We start from the raw sequence: 14746 nt of genomic DNA, 5'->3' as shown, positions 1-14746 counted from the left end.
GGAACCAGAGATCAAATTGCCAACATTCGCTGGATCATAAGAGAAAGCAAGGGAATTCCAGAAAAACGTCTACCACTGTTTCATCAACTACAGTAAAGCCTTTGACTGTGTGGATTGTAACAAACTGTGGAAAACTCTTAAAGAGATCGGAATACCAGAGCATTTTACCTGTCTCCTGAGAAACCTGTATGAGTCAAGAAGTAACAGTTAGAACCCTGTATGGAACAACTGATTGGTTCAAGATTGAGAAGGGAGTACAACAGGGCTGTCTGCTGTCACTCTATTTGTTTAACCTATACGCTGAGCACATCATGAGAAATGCCAGGCTGGAAAAGTTACAAGCTGGGATCAAGATAGGCAGGAGAAACAAAAACCACCTCAGATATGCAGATGACACCACTCTAATGGCAGAAAGCGAAGAGGCACTAAAGAACTTCTTGATGAGGGTGAAGGAGGAGAGTGAAAGAGCCAGCTTAAAACTAAATATTAAAAAAACTAAGATCATGGCGTCTGGCCCCATCACTTTATGGCAAATAGAAGGGAAAAGGTGGAAGTAGTGACAGATTTTCTCTTCTTGGGCTCCAAAATCACTGCAGATGGTGACTGCAGCCATGAAATGCGAAGACGATAAAGCTATGACAAACCTAGAGAGTGTGCTGAAAAGCAGAGACATTACTCTGCCGACAAACGTCCACACAGTCCAGGCTGTGGTCTTCCCAGTGGTCACGTACGGTTGTGAGAGCTGGACTGTAAAGAAGGCAGAATGCCAAAGATTGATGCCTTTGAACTGCGGTGCTGGAGAAGACTCCTGAGTCCCTTGGACAGCAAGATCAAACCAGTCAATCTTAAGGGAAATCAACCCTAAATACTCATTGGAAGGACTGACGCTGAAACTAAAGCTCCAGTATTTGGGTCATCTGATGCAAATAGCTGGCTCACTGGAAAAGTCCCTCATGCTGGGAAAGATTGAGGGCAGGAGGAGAAGAGGGCATCAGAGCATGAGATGGCTGGATGGCATCACCGATGCAATGGACATGCACTTGGGCAAACTTTGTGAGATGGTGAAGGACAGGGAGGCCTGGCATATTGCAGTCTATGGAGCTGCAAAGGGTTGGACAGGACTGGGCAACTGAACAACAAGAAATAAGGAGGTAAAGGACAGAGAATGGACTGTCTAAAGTCAGTCATCACTTTTTTTTTTTCTCAACCCCTCCTCCCAAGTATAGACTTCTGTTATGCCCTGATTTACCTCTGAGGAGAGCTAGACCAGAGCTGAGTCACAGCAAGTGTAGAAAAAGGTAATTCCAAGGTAATGAGGCAGGGAAGAAACTAGGGCATGCCAGTAGCTCTCTTCTCCCCTGGTTTTATTCTCCTACAGCCACGCCTGGCTGACTCCTGTCTAAGGCCAAACACCCAGCCACTCCCCACCCCCACCTGCCCAGCAATTCAAAAAAGCCCACATCACCCACTTGTTTCTCAGTCTTTTCCTTTTATAGTGCCTCTAGAGATGACTTGGGAGAATGGAGTCAGCAGTCAGGCTAGTCCAGCAACTTAGCAGGAACAGGACTTGAAGAATTTAAGCCTCAATAAGGGTTTAACATCTGGCAGAGTGTGCCATTAAAAAGATACTGGAGAGGGAGACGGAGAAGGGTTCAGGAAGGACAGGACATATGGTAGATTTGTAGAGCAACTGTCCTCTGATGATTGTATTTTGTTCTATGTCTCAATATTGCACAATTATATCTTCGATAATTATTATTCAAAAAAAGAACCAAAACAAAACTGGAGTTTACAAAGTACTTAGATCCATAACAGCATGTAACAGTTGATTATGAAATCTCATTATCTATCACTTCCTATTATTTTGCTTTTACTACATATTGTTTGTCATACATGAGTTAACTGAAATCATGAATTATAAGAGAGCCTCAGTAAAAAAAAAAAAAAGATACTGATTTAAGGGCCAGAGTAGCTCTGAGCAGGACAAATTACTTTTGACTACACAGAGGAGGAATGAGAGGGAATAGACAGCAGTGGAAGGATTTTTAAATGGGAGAATACTGGAAAGAATAGGACAGAAAATACCTTGAGCAATGGCACTACTCAAGGACATATGAGAAATGAATTCAGCTGATGGGCTTTGAACCCAAAGCAGAATCTTCTTCCTTTCCCGCTCCTTAAAAGAGAAAACTGAGGCTTAAAGAAGTCAAATAACTTGTCCAAGATTAAAGCTTATCCTTTTACATTCAGTTTCTCAAAACAGGGGCTTCCCTTGCGGCTCAGCTGATAAAGAAGCCGCCTGCAATGCAGGAGACCTGGGTTCAATCCCTGGGTTGGGAAGATCCCCTGGATAAGGGAAAGGCCTGGAGAATTCCATGGACTGTATAGTCCATGGGGTGGCAAAAAGTCAGAAAGTGAGTGACTTTCACTTTCACTTCTCAAAATAGAAAGTTCAGTCATCATCTTGCTCTCGCCCTCTTTCTCCATTATCACATCAAACTTTATGGATTTTAACTCCTAAAAATCTTTCAAAACCACCCCTTCTCTTCATTTTCATGACCAATTCCTCACATCAAAAAATATTATTTCTTGCCTGTGTCACTGCAGTAGATTCGTAACTGTCTGCAACCCCACTTCAATTCAAACTCCACACTACAGCCAGAGGATTAAAAAAACAAACAATCCTACCCTGCCAGACCCTACTCCATTGCTTGGTACTGTTTAAAAATAGCACCTTTCCTCTTTCCAGCTTGCACTGCTCTACCCTACACTCCATGCACCTTGTCCACACTGATCTTTCTGTTTCTAAAACAGGGCCTTTGCACACATTGTCCCTGCATTTTGAACACTGAGTTCTATACCAGACTGACTCATCTAAAATTTCCAGTCTCTGGGTTAAATGTCATCTTCTCAAAAGTCATTTAAGTGAAAGGTTGGGGGAAGGAGAAACTTTTAAACACACTGAGCAGGCTTACGGCATTTGACCCATTGACCAAACTTATCTCTAAAAGGGAGAGGCATTCACACATCATGTGCTTTCTGTGTGAAGCAAAGGAAAGCAGCCAGTACTTCCTATGAAGCATTCTTGATCCCCTGCCCTCAAGTCCAAATCTAATCAAGCCTCTAGATCTACTACTTATTTGTAGTGGGAAAAAATTGAGGCTAGAAGAAACAACATTAAAAGCAGGCAATCAGCCAAATACAGAATATAGGAAATTCTACAACACCTTCGGTTACTGCCTAAGTGGAAGACTGTTCACAGAGACTTAAAAAACATTACCCTAATACAACAGATGGACCTTGTTCAAGTCTTGGTTCAAAAAAGCCATTTGCAAAAGTGTTATTTTTTCCTACACAATCAAGAAATTCTGCATTATGTACTAGGTTTTAGATACTACTAAGAAGCTGGAGAAGGCAATGGCACCCCACTCCAGTACTCTTGCCTAGAAAATCCCATGGATGGAGGAGCCTGGTGGGCTGCAGTACATGGGGTTACGAAGAGTTGGACACGACTGAGCGTCTTCACTTTCACTTTCATGCATTGGAGAAGGAAATGGCAACCCACTCCAGTGTTCTTGCCTGGAGAATCCCAGAGTCAGGGGAGCCTGGTGGGCTGCCGTCAGTGGGGTCGCACAGAGTCGGACACGACTGAAGCGACTTAGCAGCAGCAGCAGCAAGAAGCTGTTAATGGTAGTCAAAAGGCACTGTGATAACTTTTTAAAAGCTGCTTATTGCCAAATTCAGACTTAAATGGAAGAAATTAGGGTAAACCACTAGACCATTCAGGTATGACCTAAATCAAATCCCTTATGATTATACAGTGGGAGAAACAGATTTAAGGGCCTAGATCTGACAGAGTGCCTGATGAACTATGGAATGAGGTTAGTGACATTGTACAGGAGACAGGGATCAAGACCATCCCCATGGAAAAGAAATGCAAAAAGGCAAAATTGCTGTCCGGGGAGGCCTCACAAATAGCTATGAAAAGAAGAGAAGCGAAAAGCAAAGGAGAACAGGAAAGATAAAAGCACTTGAATGCAGAGTTTCAAAGAATAGCGAGAAGAGATAAGAAAGCCTTCCTCAGCGATCAATGCAAAGAAATAGAGGAAAACAACAGAATGGGAAAGACTAGAGATCTCTTCAAAAAGATATGAGATACCAGGCAACATTTCATGCAAAGATGGGCTCGATAAAGGACAGGAATGGTATGGACCTAACAGAAGCAGAAGACATTAAGAAGAGGTGGCAAGAATACACAGAAGAACTGTACAAAAAAGATCTTCACGATCCAGATAATCATGATGGTGTGATCACTCATCTAGAGCCAGACATCCTGGAATGTGAAGTTAAGTGGGCGTTAGAAAGCATCACTACGAACAAAGCTAGTGGAGGTGATGGAATTCCAGTGGAGCTATTTCAAATCCTGAAAGATGATGCTGTGAAAGTGCTGCACTCAATATGCCAGCAAATTTGGAAAACTCAGCAGTGGCCACAGGACTGGAAAAGGTCAGTTATCATTCCAATCCCAAAGAAAGGCAATGCCAAAGAATGCTCAAACTACCGCACAATTGCACTCATCTCACCTGCTAGTAAAGCAATGCTCAAAATTCTCCAAGCCAGGCTTCAGCAATACGTGAACCGTGAACTTCCTGATGTTCAAGCTGGTTTTAGAAAAGGCAGAGGAACCAGAGATCAAATTGCCAACATCGGCTGGATCATGGAAAAAGCAAGAGAGTTCCAGAAAAACATCTATTTCTGCTTTATTGACTATGCCAAAGCCTTTGACTGTGTGAATCACAATCAACTGTGGAAAATTCTGAAAGAGATTGGAATACCAGACCACCTGACCTGCCTCTTGAGAAATCTGTATGCAGGTCAGGAAGCAACAGTTAGAACTGGACATGGAACAACAGACTGGTTCCAAATAGGAAAAGGAGTACATCAAGGCTGTATATCGTCACTCTGCTTATTTAACTTCTATGCAGAGTACATCATGAAAAACGCTGGACTGGAAGAAACACAAGCTGGAATCAAGATTGCTGGGAGAAACATCAATAACCTCAGATATGCAGATGACACCACCCTTATGGCAGAAAGTGAAGAGGAACTAAAAAGCCTCTTGATGAAAGTGAAAGTGGAGAGTGAAAAAGTTGGTTTAAAGCTCAACATTCAGAAAACGAAGATCATGGCATCCAGTCCCATCACTTCATGGGAAATAGATGGGGAAACAGTAGAAACAGTGTCAGACCTTATTTTTTGGGGGCTCCAAAATCACTGCAGATGGTGACTGCAGCCATGAAATTAAAAGACGCTTACTGCTTGGAAGGAAAGTTATGTCCAACCTAGACAGCATATTCAAAAGCAGAGACACAAGTTTGCCAACAAAGGTCCGTCTAGTCAGGGCTATGGTTTTTCCAGTGGTCATGTATGGATGTGAGAGTTGGACAGTGAAGAAGGCTGAGCGCCAAAGAATTGATGCTTTTGAACTGTGGTGTTGGAGAAGACTCTTGAGAGTCCCTTGGACTGCAAGGAGATCCAACCAGTCCATTCTGAAGGAGATCAGCCCTGGGATTTCTTTGGAAGGAATGATGCTAAAGCTGAAACTCCAGTACTTTGGCCACCTCATGGGAAGAGTTGACTCACTGGAAGAGACTCTGATGCTGGGAGGGGTTGGGGGCAGGAGGAGAAGGGGCGACAGAGGATGAGATGGCTGGATGGCATCACTGACTCAATGGACCTGAGTCTGAGTGAACTCTGGGAGTTGGTGATGGACCGGGAGGCCTGGCGTGCTGCAATTCATGGGGTCGAAAAGAGTCGGACACGATTGAGCGATTGAACTGACTAAGAGGCAAATCTGGCCTTGGAGTACAAATTGAAGCAAGGCAATGGCTAACAAGAGTTTTGCCCAGAGAACACACTGGTCATAGCAAAACCCTCTTCCAACAACACAAGAGATGATTCTACACATGGACATCACCAGATGTCAATACTGCAATGAGATTGATTACATCTTCTGCAGCTGAAGATGGAGACCCTCTATGTAGTCAACAATAACAAGACCTGGAGCCGACTGCTCTGATCATCAGCTCCTTATTGCAAAATTCAGACTCAAACTGAAGTAGGGTAAACCACTAGGCCATTGAGGTATCACCTAAATCAAATCCCTTAATGTCAAATAGATTTGAGAGATTAGATCTGGTAGACAGACTGCCTGAAGAACTACGGATGGTGGTTCATAACACTGTACAGGAGGTGGTGACCAAAACCATCCCCAAGAAAAAGAAATGCAAGAAGGTAAAGTGGTTGTCAGAGGAGGTCTTACAAACAGCTGAGAAAAGAAGAGAAGCAAAAGGCAAAGGAGAAAAGGAAAGATTTAACCAACTAAATGTAGAGTTCAGGAAAATATCAAGGAGAGATAAGAAAGCTTTGCTCAGTGATCAATGCAAATAGAGAAAAACAATAGAATGGGAAAGACTAGAGATCTGCTCAAGAAAATTAGAAATGCCAAAGGAACATTCCATGCAAACATGGGCTCAATAAAGGACAGAAATGGTATGGACCTAACAGAAGCAGAAGATATTAAGAAGAGGTGGCAAGAATACACATAAGAACTGTACAAAAAAGGTTTTAATGACCCAGATAACCACGATGGTGTGGTCACACATCTAGAGCCAGACATCCTGGACTGTGAAGGCAAGGGTCTTCACAGCCTTAGGAAGCATTACTAGGAACAAAGCTAGCAGAGGTGATGGAATTACAGCTGAGTTATTTTAAATCCTAACAGATGATGCTGTTCAAGTGTTGCACTCAATATGCCAGCAAATTTGGAAAACTCAGCAGTGGTCACACGACAGGAAACGATCAGTTTTCATTCCAATCGCAAAGAAAGGCAAGTCCAAAGAATGTTCAAATTACCGTACAATTGCACTCATTTCACATGCGCAAGATTATGCTCAAAATCCTTCAAACTAGGCTTCAACAGTACGTGAACTTCTAGATGTACAGCTGGTTTTAAAAAAGATAGAGGAACCGGAGATCAAATTGCTAACACCTACTGGATCACAGAAAAAGCAAGGAAATTCAAAAAAATCATATACTTCTGCTTTATTGACTTTGTTAAAGCCTCTGACTGTGTGGATCACAACAAGCTGAAAAATTCTTCAAGAGATGAGAATACCAGACCACCTTATCTTTCTCCTGAAAAAACTGTAAACAGGATAAGAAGCAAGTTAGAATCTTACACAGAACAATGGACTGGTTCAAAACTGGGGAAGCAGTACGTCAAGGCTGTACACTGTCACCTTGCTTATTTAACTTCTAGGCCAAGTACATTATGCAAAATGCCTGGCTTAATGACTCACAAGCTGGAATCAAGATTGCTGGGAGAAATATCAATAACCTCAGATATACACATAACATCACCCAGTGGCAGAAAGTGAAGAGGAACTAAAGAGCCTCTTGATGAAGGTGAAAGACAGTGGAAAAAGTTGGCTTAAAACTCAACATTAAAAAACTAAGATCACGGCATCTGGTCCCATCACTTCATGGCAAATAGATGGGGAAAAAGAGGAAACAGCGACAGATTATATTTTCCTGGGCTCCAAAATCACTGTGGGTGGTGACTGCAGCCATGAAATTAAAAGACGCCTGCTGCTTGGAAGAACAGCTATGACGAACCTGCTGCTGCTGCTGCTGCTGCTGCTAAGTCGCTTCAGTCGTGTCCAACTGTGTGCGACCCCATAGACAGCAGCCCACCAGGCTCCCCCGTCCCTGGGATTCTCCAGGCAAGAACACTGGAGTGGGTTGCCATTTCCTTCTCCAATGACGAACCTAGACAGTATATTAAAAAGCAGAGACATTACTCTGCCGACAAAGGTCTGTATAGTTAAAGCTATGGTTTTTCCAGTAGTTATATACGGATGTGAGAGCTGGACAAGAAAGAAAGCTGAGCACCAAAGCTTCTGAATTGTGGTGCTGGAGAAGACTTTTGAGAATCCCTTGGACAGCAAGAAGATCAAACCAGCCAATCTTAAAGGAAACCAATCCTGAATATTCATTGGAAGACTGATGCTGAAGCTGAAACTTCAATACTTTGGCCCCTGATGCAAAACAGCCAGACTCACTGGAAAAGGCGCTGATGCTGGGAAAGACTGAGGGCAGGAGGAGACTGAGGGCAACAGAGGATGAGATGGTTGGATGGCATCATCGACTCCATGGACACGAGTTTGAGGAAATTTGGGAAATAGTGAAGGACAGGGAATCCTGTCATGCTGTAATTCATGTGGCGGCAACAAGTCAGACATGACTCAGCGACTGAACAACTTGGTAAGAGCTACATCATGACATATTTAAAGGTAAATAAAATGACACAGCTGTGAAACTTTAAAATATTTCACTACAAAGGTGGGAAAAAAGAAAAAGCAATACTGAATTAAAACAGTGGGTTTTAATTACCCCATTGAATGGTACCCAATAAATGTATGCTGAGTGTGCTCAATCGTGTCTGACTCTGTGCCACCCCACCGACTGTAGCCCGGCAGGCTCCTCTGTCCACGGGATTCTCCAGGCAAGAATACTGAAGTAGGTTGCCATTTCCCGTAAGAAATCACAAAAACCCCATGTGTTTGCCAATTGTAGCTTGAAAAAACTACTAATCTTGGTTTCCAGTCACCTTCTTAGTCAAGGCTTTTCTGACTCCCCAGAGAAGGTGACGACACTAAAGCGCCTCTATTAAATACCCACAATGTTAATCCTACGTTTCTATGTGTGTCCCTCCTGCACTGAAGTCGAGGAGTGCAAGAACAGCCTTACACACCTCTCAAGGATAATGGAAGAGTGATTTTACCCTACACTAGTCCAAGAGACTCTTATATCTGATCTTTGATCTCTACCTTTGAAGACAACTATAATTTAAAGACTAACTAAAATAAAAGCTTTTTGTCAGAAGTTAGCAAAACTAATCATTGTTATCAATTCTTTGAAGTCCTGAGAGCCTCTACTAAACACTACTGTCTGATTCCCTTTCAGCTAGATACATGAAAAGAATAAAACCAACTTTTTTCTTTAGGGGAAAAAAAAAAAAACAACTACCATTCAGATATTGTTTTAGTTCTTACCACATCTGCTACACACCTAAAAAAGTGAAGAGTGTGGCAAGAATATACTCCAGCACAGCTTGCAAAACAAACAGTATGCTTTAGGAAACAACCTAAAAATCCCCTGAAGAAATTCTTGTGTGCAATACTCAAGTCCTTAAAAGAAAATATTGTATGTACACTTTATGGAAAGCTTTCTCTGATGTTGCTACTGAAAAATTTAAGGTGCAAAATAATAGACACAGAATGACCCCATTGTTGTTTAAAAGTAAGAATACATGTGGAAAAAGTCAGGAAGAACATAATATCCAGCAGCTAAGGGTAGCTAGCTTGAGGAGGGGGCAGGTTAACGGACAGGTCATCTTACACACTTCTGTACTGTGTGGTTTTCTTCAACAACAGGCAAACAGTATTTTGATTTTTTAAAAAAACTATAAAATAAAAAGTTGTGATCCTGACTATACTGTGAAACAAAATATTCTTAAGTAAATATTCTAAACGAAATGAACTTTTCGTGGCAGAAATGAATGAGGAGTACGTGCATGCGTGTTAAGTCGCCTCAGTCGTATCCCACTCTTTGAGACCCCACGGACAGTAGCCCGCCAGGCTCCTCCGTCCACGGGACTCTCCAGGCAAGAGTACTGGAGTGGGTTGCCATGCCCTCCTCCAGGGGATCTTCCCGACCCAGGGATTCAACTTACGACTCCTGCATTGCAGGCGTATTCTTTACCGCTGAGCCACTGGGGGAGCCCAAGTAAGAGGGAGGAGACGAAACCCAAACTGAGATGTAGTGATACTTAATACCAAAAAGTACCAAGGACATTCGATACTTGTTTCCCATGCCAACATCCCACGGCACGGAGGAGCTTCCTAGGAGAACTTCCGAGATGAAGGAAAAGAGCAGCAGCATTTTCTCTGTGTGTCGCTTTATAACAATGGTTTTCAAACTTGGGCGTGTACAAGAACCAACAGGGGAACGCGCCGATTAAAATACACCTTCCCGAGCTCCAGCTCCTGATATTCTGTTAGGGCAAGTATGGGTGTGGCCCCCAAATGAGCAGTCTTCAAACGAGTACTCAGGTGCCTCTGAGACAGATGGTCCGTGGCCCTGAAAATCACTACCATAAAATCTTGAAGACACGGCAGTGTCATTCTCTCCTCCCTTTCCCGCCTTTCCTCCAAAGTGCCTCAGTCGTCCCCACACTTTGCGTCCTATCGAGCACCGTCCATCTATCCCGACTTCCGGTCGGTAACCCGCCGGCGGACCTGCGCTTAGTCACTGCACTCCCACCATCGTCCTCCGCGGATTCGCGTCGCGTGGCGCTTACCCCACCAGCCCGGCCTCGCCAGGCGACCTTCCGCACGCCGCCACCCACTCCTCTGGCTCCTCCCGCCGGCCACCCCCTGCCCCGGGCCGCACACCTGGCCGCGTCTCTCCCACCCCTCGCCCCCCGCTCCCGGCCTGCCGGCACCTCGCCAACAAAACCCAATAGCCACACCTCACGGCCGTTCCATAAGTCGCTTTCCGCCGAGCCCAGGATTGTGGGGGCGTCACTCAACTGTTCCTAAGGTCTTAGCAGCATTTTAAAACGGCGAGTAGTGAAGGCGCAACTTCCGGCCTCCCCAACCCATCGCCCACAGGAGCTTCCGGTGAGGCCTCCGGAAACCATAGATGGGCCAGTGGGAGGGCTAGAGAGCTAGAAGGCTGAGCCGGCCCTACCATAGAGGGGATGCCAGTCCGGGGAAAGATAGTAGTAGGGCCTGGACGACTAAGACTTCTGAGGTTTCAAGAGATACCATTTGAGGAAATCGCAGGGTCTTAATGCTATTTATAAACGTGTCCTGGGAGAGTAAAAACAACAACAACAACCAAAAAAAAAAAAAAAAAAAAACAGGAAGGGGAGAAAGCTAAAAGCACCATCAGAGACACCTTTTCAGCTCTTCAGAAAGCTGAAAAGCCAGCCCCTCTGCTTTTCGGTGTTAGATTATTCATTCCTACTCCCCAGACATGGTGGAGCGGCACGCTAGTGTTGACGCTAATTGGGCGAGGATAAGATTAGTATATACACAGATTACTACAAAATATGTGGTAAATGTTAAAAGAGAAGTGCAGAGGACAATGAGGTGGAGCTTATTTGGGTCACATAATCAAGTCGTCTAGCCTACTCTCACAACACACAAGTGCCTTCAACAAACTTCTCAGGCATGCTGTTTGCCGGTGCCAAATGGCAGGACCCCTCCCAATACTTCATTTCGTTTACTGTAGGATGAGTCTAGATATTCGAGGAATTTTTGAGCTGAAATATGTTATTTTACCACCTCTACTGGTTTTAGTTCTGCACTTTGGGGAAGACTAAGGCTTCATTCTTTCTAACATAAATACTATTTTTCTTTCTTTCTTTTTTTTTTGCAGACAGCTACCATGTCCCATCTCTAACCTTTTGTTTTTCTGCTTGCTGAAAATCCCCTCAGAGCTTTCGATTACTTATCTGCTGTGGCTTCAAGAACCTGTTTGTCCTATTTAAAATGTGCCTCCCGGAACCAGATACACACGTATGCAAAATAAAATGAGGCAATGACCTCTATTTGCACATTGCACCTTGCTCTGTTTCTGGCATCACCTCTGACTTAGGTAGAGGTCCAGAATTCTGTAAATGAGCTGAAGAATTAATTCCTTTTTCACACTTGCTCCCAGAAGGCTTTTCTAGGTGAACTGTTAACTATTTCTCCTCTCTTTTTCTGCAGTTGATTTTAATTTTTAAAAATCCCAAACAGAAATTTGTTTTGTATCTTTTAACTAGTACCTGGTTATTTTAGGTCCTTTCCTACTGTCTACTGGACTTTTTGGATTATGATCCTGTTATGCAATTCAGTTTAAGGTCCACAAGTATTTGTTGAACACCTACTATGTGCCAAGCACCAACTTAGAGGATTCTAAAACAAGTGACGCCTGGAGTCTGGAGGTGCTATCAGAATGTCCAGGTAAAGAGAACGTGCTAAGTGCAATGAGAGCTGCAGCTGGCCTTGCCTGGAGAGTCAGGAGGGATTAGCTCTCTCACTTTTGCATATTGTTGATTAACAATTATAATCAAATTATTATAATTATACAAATTATTTTCATTTAAAGCCTTGATAAATATGTTGAGTAGGAAATGATTAAGAATAGAGCTGGGGCTTCCCTGGTGGCTCAGTGGTAAAAGAATCCACCTGCCAATACAGAAGACACAGCTTCAATCCCTGGTCCAGGAAGATCCCACATGCTGCAGAACAACTAAGCCCATGTACCACAACCACTGAGCCTGTGCTCTAGAGCCCACGAGCAGCAAATACTGAGCCCCTGTGCTGCAGCTAATGAAGCCCAGCTGCGCTAGAGCCGGTGTCCCACATTACCAGAAGCCTGTGTGGTGAGAAGGCCGCAGGCCACAACTAGAGGGTAGCTCCCGTGCTCCACAACCAGAGAAAAAGCCTGAACAGCAGTGAAGACCCAGCACAGCCAAAGATAAATAAGTTATTTTTAAAAAAGAATAGCACTTACCCTTCATAGTTGACTCTGGTTCAGGATTCCAGAGTTCTTCTTCCAGAGTTGTTCTTAAACCAATTATCCCACCTAATAGAGGTCAACATCTGGCAACATTTCTCTGACCTTTCCCAAGGAGTTCATAAAAAAATAAATAAATAAGTGACTTGCTATAATGAAAACAAATCATATCTATAGTATTTCTTCTACCAGTCAAGTAATCTTGCCAAAAAAGAAAACAAAATTGGGTTAACAAGATCATAACTGATTCAGTGATCGCTGCTTCCTTCTCTAAGAACTGTGCTCACAAACCATGTATTTAATAAACAGGAAATCTGGGTTTAGTATAACTATTCTAGAAACCAGAAAGTTCCACAGGTCTTTAGTTTCCCCGATCTGTAATGTAAAAGGAGTGAATTGAATAAATTTTCTAAGGCCTACTGCAGCTTTAAAGGAATTAAAAGCCAATGTTATTGGCCTTTCTGAAAAGCTGTAAGAAACTATTTCAGACATGCAAAAAAGTGTAATGAAGAATATGACTCCTTTCCCCCACAATTCTTCGTAAAGAACATTACCTGTACAAAAAAGTCCTGCATGTGGGACTCTCCTGGTGATCCAGTGGCTGACTCTGATCTCTCAATGCTGGGGCCCTGGATTTGATCCCTGGTTGGGGAACTAGTTCCCACATGCCACAGCTAAGACCCTGTGCAGCCAAATAAATAAATAAAAATAAGTATTTTTAAAAGTTCCCCTTCAGTCTCTTCTCCGATGACATTTCCCTCCTTCATCTGAAGAGGGAACCATTATCCTGAGTTTGGTATTTACCCCTGCAACCATTTAGTCTTTTGGGATTTATACCTGTATATATTCCTTTCGAATATTTTATACTTCAAATTTTTAAAAGATTTGTCTTCACGTTTACCCTTCTGTCTGTGTGCTTTGTGTGTATCCTAATCTCCTTTACTCATGAGGACATCAGTTCAGTTCAGTGGCTCAGTCGTATCCGACTCTTTGGACCCCATGAACCGCAGCACACCAGGCCTCCCTGTCCATCACCAACTCCCGGAGTCCACCCAAACTCATATCCATTGAGTCAGTGATGCCATCCAACCATCTCATCCTGTGTCGTCCCCTTCTCCTCCTGCCCCCAATCCCTCCCAGCATCAGAGTCTTTTCAAATGAGTCAGCTCTTCACACCAGGTGGCCAAAGTATTGGAATTTCAGCTTCAACATCAGTCCTTCCAATGAACACCCAGGACTGATTTCCTTCAGAATGGACTGGTTGGATCTCCTTGCAGTCCAAGGGACTCTCAAGAGTCTTCTCCAACACCACAGTTCAAAAGCATCAATTCTTCTGCACTCAGCTTTCCTTATAGTCCAACTCTCACATCCATACATGACCACTGGAAAAACCATAGCCTTGACTAGATGGACCTTTGTTGACAAACTAATGTCTCTGCTTTTGAATATGCTATCTAGGTTGGTCATAACTTTCTTTCCAAGTAGTAAGTGTCTTTTAATTTCGTGGATGCAGTCACCATCTGCAGTGATTTTGGAGCCCCCAAAAATAAAGTCAGCTACTGTTTCCCCATCTATTTGCCATGAAGTGATGGGACCAGATGCCATGATCTTAGTTTTCTGAATGTTGAGCTTTAAGCCAACTTTTTCACTCTCCTCTTTCACTTTCATCAAGAGCCTCTTTAGTTTTTCTTCACTTTCTGCCATAAGGGTGGTGTCATCTGCGTATCTGAGGTTATTGATATTTCCCCCACAATCTTGATTCCAGCTTGTGCTTCATCCAGCCCAGCGTTTCTCATGATGTACTCTGCATATAAGTTAAATAAGCAAGATGACAATACACAACCTTGATGTACTCCTTTTCCTATTTGGAACCAGTCTGTTGTTCCATGTCCTGTTCTAACTGTTGTTTCCTGACCTGCAAATCTAATGTGTATTCCTTGAGTGAGAAATTGGAACATTAAATGAGCCAAAATTTAATAGTTCCCCATTGCTTAGGGGACAGTTATTCTTTCAAGTTAACTTAATATTGTCAGCTTTCTAAATTCTCTATGTCTCCCTCTACTCCAGTCAAATACATGTTAAGCCTTACATTGAAGCATCATTTTCTTAGGTC

At 43.2% G+C, this 14746-nt stretch overlaps 1 protein-coding gene across 2 annotated transcripts in view; it reads right to left on the bottom strand.

Annotated features, from left to right (window-relative positions):
• MDM4 (MDM4 regulator of p53) overlaps positions 1–10756 on the bottom strand; it is a 51209-nt gene extending 40453 nt beyond the window's left edge. The window contains exon 1 of one of the 2 annotated variants that reach the window (XM_055581722.1): positions 10595–10756. The gene's annotated coding sequence lies outside the window, so the exon portion shown is untranslated. The remainder of the gene's footprint in view (positions 1–10594) is intronic. The other variant, XM_055581721.1, reaches the window with a different exon arrangement.
• Between the last annotated feature and the right edge of the window lie 3990 nt (positions 10757–14746).

Source organism: Bubalus kerabau, chromosome 5 (genome assembly GCF_029407905.1).
Source record: "Bubalus kerabau isolate K-KA32 ecotype Philippines breed swamp buffalo chromosome 5, PCC_UOA_SB_1v2, whole genome shotgun sequence".
NCBI classification, from domain to species: Eukaryota; Metazoa; Chordata; class Mammalia; order Artiodactyla; family Bovidae; genus Bubalus; species Bubalus kerabau.
The sequence above is the reverse complement of the archived record's forward strand: the minus strand, read 5'-3'. Positions and strand labels throughout refer to the sequence as shown.